The 5179-nt window shown below is 44.8% G+C and overlaps 1 protein-coding gene across 1 annotated transcript in view; it reads right to left on the reverse strand.

Annotated features, from left to right (window-relative positions):
* RAB21 (RAB21, member RAS oncogene family) overlaps positions 1-1505 on the reverse strand; it is a 19599-nt gene extending 18094 nt beyond the window's left edge. The window contains exons 1-2 of the mRNA XM_014461479.2: positions 1439-1505; positions 420-527 (exon numbers count right to left, since the gene is read on the reverse strand). The gene's annotated coding sequence lies outside the window, so the exon portion shown is untranslated. The remainder of the gene's footprint in view (positions 1-419; positions 528-1438) is intronic.
* Positions 1506-5179: the final 3674 nt, after the last annotated feature.

The raw sequence follows: 5179 nt of genomic DNA on the forward strand, positions 1-5179 counted from the left end.
CCTCCCCCTGCCCGGCCCGACCCAGGTCGGCCCCCCCACCCGATCAGGGGCAGGGCCAGCCAGCCAACCACCATGGCCCCTCCCACAAGCCGGTGGCCCCCAACTGGCACCCCCCACCCCATTCAGGGGCAGGGCTGGCTGGCCCACTGCCCACAGCCCCTCCTCATGGCCTATCCCACCCCCAATCGGCCCCCCAACCCAATAGGGGGCGAGGCCCGCCGGCCAATTGCCCATGGCCTCTTCCCCCAGCTGACCTAGCCCTGATCGGGCCCCGATTGGGGTGGGCCAGCCGGCCAACCTCCTGCCATCTCCTCCTCCTGACAGGCCCAGCCCCGATCCGCCCCGATTGGGGCCGGGCCGGCCGAACCCCACCCTTCCACAAATTCGTGCACTGGACCTCTAGTAAGTAAATAAAATACCTTCTGAAAAGAATCTTCATCTGTTATATCATAAACTAAAATAGCTCCATTTGAATCTCTGTAGTAAATTGGACCCAATGCATGGAATCTCTCTTGACCTGCTGTATCCTAAATAAAGAAGCAAATGCTTATTATATCCGAAGAAAAAAAATACATCTGCTATTGCAATTACAGTAAACTTTTGACTAAAAGTTCATGACCACAAAAAGTGGGGCATGAAGTTATAGATAACCACAAAACACTATTACAGAAACTTTTTAAAACTCAAGTTATAATCAATATTTAATGTTTTACTGTTATACAAAGTTTCCATTTCCCTTCCCAACCATCTTCCTCCCCAGCAATCTTCCCACTCCCACTAAAAAAACAGTTCAGTTGCCTCAGGGTCAGAATGACCAAGATGGCATTATAAGCCAGGTATAGGCCTGGCCCTAAATTTAGGCTTCTCACAGAGGGAAGAGACAAGGAAAGAGAGGAAGCACCAGGACCGCCTGCCAACAGGTACCCTACTGCATCACCCTCACCCTTTTCCTCACCAGCCACTCCCTTAGAAGAGTGGAACACAGAGCCACGGGGGGAAAAGGCCAAGCAGCCCTGGCCTGTGTGGCTCAGTTGGTTGAGCATAGTCCTGTACACCGAAGGGACTATGATTGATTCCTGTGTAGGTTCATGTGTAGGAGGTGGCCAATTGAATGTTTTTCTCTCTCCCTCTCCCTTCCTCTCTAAAATAAAAAATTTTTTAAAAACCATTATTTTTTTTAAAAAGCTAAGCAGCTGTCCTATATCTAACATGAGTTAATCCTTACCCAGCTGAAAAGTTATGATAGCAATATTCATGTATATAATTGTATTCAAGATATCATTATTAACCAGATTTTAGAAAAAAATATTTTTAAAAGTTTTGGCTAATCTGGAGTTAATTTAAAAGAAAATTCAAGTTTTCAAATTACTATTCCTTGAGTCAAACGGTTATTAGAGTACCAAGACAGTAGAGGCCTTAACTTTCAAGGTTAACTTACCCATATAGCAAGGTTTACTCTTTTCCCACCAATGTTTAACTTCTTTGTTAAGAATGATGCCTAAGAAAACAGAGATATACATTAAACAATGTTTCATATAAAATAACATTTTTAAACTTAACTATAGATGAACAAATCATCTCAATATGAACCTCAAGTTATCTGGGTGAAAAAATAACCACTGAATATTTATTAATGTTTACTGAGTAAACATTTTCACTGAAGAAAGAAAATTACTTATATTCTAATCTAAAAAAATATGTTTTATAAGCATGTTATAAAAAACACAAAGAAAAAACAGTACTTATTAGTAAATACTTCTTCTTAGTTTTTCCCCTTAAAAAATTTTTAGAGCATTGAATTTGATATAACCTTAACTACTCAATATAGAAAGAGTCTAAGAGATTTCTATGATGAGATAAAACAAATATTTACTGGTAATTTAATGTATGAATACCAATATTACTCAAAAATACTCTTGCAATTATTTTTTTAATATATTTTATTGATTTTAGAGAGGAAGAGGGGGAGAGAGAGAGAGAGAGAGAGAGAGAGAGAGAGAGAAAGAAACACCAATGATGAGAGAGAATCATTGATCGGCTAACTCCTGCATGCCCCCCACTGGGGATTGAGCCCGCAACCCAGGCATGTGCCCTTGGCCGGAGTTGAACCCGGGACCCTTCAGTCCGCAGGCCGACGTTCCATCCACTGAGCCAAACCAGCCAGGGCTGCAATTATTTTATAGTTCAATTATTTTACCTATATCTAATACTTTCCCTAGATACTAATGCCACAGTAATGAAAGGGAACAGTTCCAGCCTTTAAGGAGCTTATGTCTATTGCAGAAATAAAAATGTAGAGAATTAATGGACAAAATTTCCGGTCTGTATGTCACATGTGAAAATTAACACCCTGTTAATTTTAAAATGCTTTTAACCAAGATTTGCTTATAAGTAAATTAATAGGATTTTTGTTGTTGTTGTTGTTGTTAATTCAGTCTCCCCTCCCCCCCAACCCCCCGCGAAAATATATTTTTATTGATTTCAGAGAGGAAGAGGGAGAGAGAGATATAGAAACATCAATGATAAGAGAGAATCATTGATTGGCTGCCTCCTACATGCCCCACACTGGAGATCAAGCCTGCAACCTCCTGATCATAGGTCAACGCTCAAACACTGAGCAACCAGCTGGATGTTTTCACTGTTATTTTTAACAAATTTTATGGAATAGGCCATATGTTAGAAAAAACACTGTAGTAATTTCGCCAACATGAATATTACATGTCTACAACTATAGTCTACCTATTCAAATCCAAGAGTCACTGCTTGTTAACAATGTTCTGCAAATGAATAGCACATGATCACACCGCATCACATGTGGTAATTGGTTCTGTTGTCACATGGTGTGACTTTCTGCAGCAGTTTTAACATGTGCAGTCAGGTGTTCTAATGTGCATTAAACCTCGCTCCAGCCGCGTGTATTTGTTTACTCATAGTGTCTGGTGAATGCACGCATTTAAATTTATCCAGTATAAATTTAAAATTACTGTAATACATATAGAAAACTTTTCTGTGAAATTACAATCATTAATAATACATAGTAATTTCTACTATTGCTAACACTAGCTAACAGTTATGGAATGATTACCCTCTGCCAACTACTATGCTAAGTACCCTTTTATAAAGATTTTTAAACTGATTTTCAGAGAGAGGAAGGGAGAGGGAGAGAGAGAAATATCAATATGAGAGTGACATTGACACTGTACAGCTGCCTCCAGCCTGCCACTATCCAGGATCAAGCTGCAACCTGGGCATGTGCCCTGGCAATCTTTTGGTGCATGGGACGATCCCCAACCAACTAAGCCACACTGGCCAGGGCTGTGCTAAATACTTTTTACAAGATCATTCATAAGGTTCTCCTTTATACAAGTTAGGGAACCCTAATCCTATATAATAAAAGGCTAATATGAAATCGACCAAATGGCAGAATGACCAGTCGCTATGACATGCACTGACCACCAGAGGGCAGACGCTCAACGAAGGAGCTGTCCCCTGGTGGTCAGTGCGCTCCCACAGGGGGAGCGCCGCTCAGCCAGAAACTGGGCTCATGGCTGGTGAGTGCAGCCGCAGTGGCGGGAGCCTCTCCCGCCTCCGTGGCAGCACTAAGGATATCTGACTGCCGGCTTAGGCCCGCTCCCCATGGAGCGGGCCTAAGCTGTCAATTGGACATACCCTGAGGGCTTCCAGACTGCGAGAGGGCACAGGCTAGGCTGAGGGACCCCCCCTACCCACCCAGTGCATGATTTTCGTGCACCGGGCCTCTGGTCTACAAATAAAAATCTCAAAGCCTTATCTTTGTATCCAAGGACCTCCACAATGTGTCTACATCTGTCTTCCTAAGATAGCTTCTAGTATTTCTTTACTTAACTCTTCAACTTACCTGGGCTGTATACAGTCCCTCCAATTGTGTTTTTTCATTAAGTACCCCCTCTATCTTGGGTCTACTATTTTTTTTTAAATATATATTTTATTAATTTTTTACAGAGAGGAAGGGAGAGAGATAGAGAGTTAGAAACATCGATGAGAGAGAAACATCGATCAGCTGCCTCCTGCACATCTCCTACTGGGGATGTGCCCGCAACCCAGGCACATGCCCTTGACCGGAATCGAACCTGGGACCTTTCAGTCCGCAGGCCGACGCTCTATCCACTGAGCCAAACCGGTTTCGGCCTTGGGTCTACTATTTATTCTCTCTCTGAATCGTATACTTTCAACTTCTGTTCTGACCTATACTCTTCTTTCTTGAATTCTTAGGTCTTCTCATACCACCCATACAACCCACAATGAGTCTCTCTATCCTGAAGAATTTTATGAACCCCAATCTTGTAATATACAGCATATACTACCTTATCTTGTGTTATCTTTTCATAGATATAAGTCTTGTGTTAACAAAATCACATATTTTTATTAATTTAACAGTTTGGCAGAGCTTACAATAAAATGGGCAGTGTTCTAAGAACTTTTAATAGTAACTCATTTAATTCTGATAGCACCTTGTGATTTATATATAATTACTAGAGGCCCGATGCACGAAATTCGTGCAAGAGTAGACCTTCCTTCCCCCGGCTGCTGGCACCGGCTTCCCTCTGGCCGCTGGCAGGCACCCGGGACCCAGGCTTCCCTCACAGCCCTGGCTTTGTCCAGAAGGTCATCCAGAAAAATGCCCAGTCTAATTAGCATATTACGCTTTTATTATTATAGACTAGAGGTCCGGTGCATGAAATTCGTGCACGGGGGCGGGGGGGGGGTGTCACCTCAGTCCAGCCTGCACCCTATCCAATCCGGGACCCATCGGACATCCCTCTGACAATTCTGGACTGCTGGCTCCTAATCGCTCACCTGCTTGCCTGCCTGATTGCCCCCAACTGCCCCCTCCCTGCCGGTCTGGTCGCTCATAACTGTCCCCCCCCCACCAGCCTGGTCACCCCTCACTGTCCCCCTGACAGCCTAATCGCCCCCAACTGTCCCCCCTGCCGGCCTGGGCGCCCCAAATTGCACCCCCTCACCGGCCTGGGCGCCCCTAACTGCACCCCCTGCCGGGCGGGGCACCTCTTAATACCCACCCCTGCCAGCGGGGGGCACCCCCAACTGGCCCCTGGTGGGAGGGGCGCCCCCAACTGCGCTTCCTGCCGGGGGTGGGCGCCGCCACATGGGCGGCCTGCCGGCGGGTCAGGGCATGCAG

Source organism: Myotis lucifugus, unplaced genomic scaffold (genome assembly GCF_000147115.1).
Source record: "Myotis lucifugus unplaced genomic scaffold, Myoluc2.0 scaffold_156, whole genome shotgun sequence".
NCBI lineage: Eukaryota > Metazoa > Chordata > Mammalia > Chiroptera > Vespertilionidae > Myotis > Myotis lucifugus.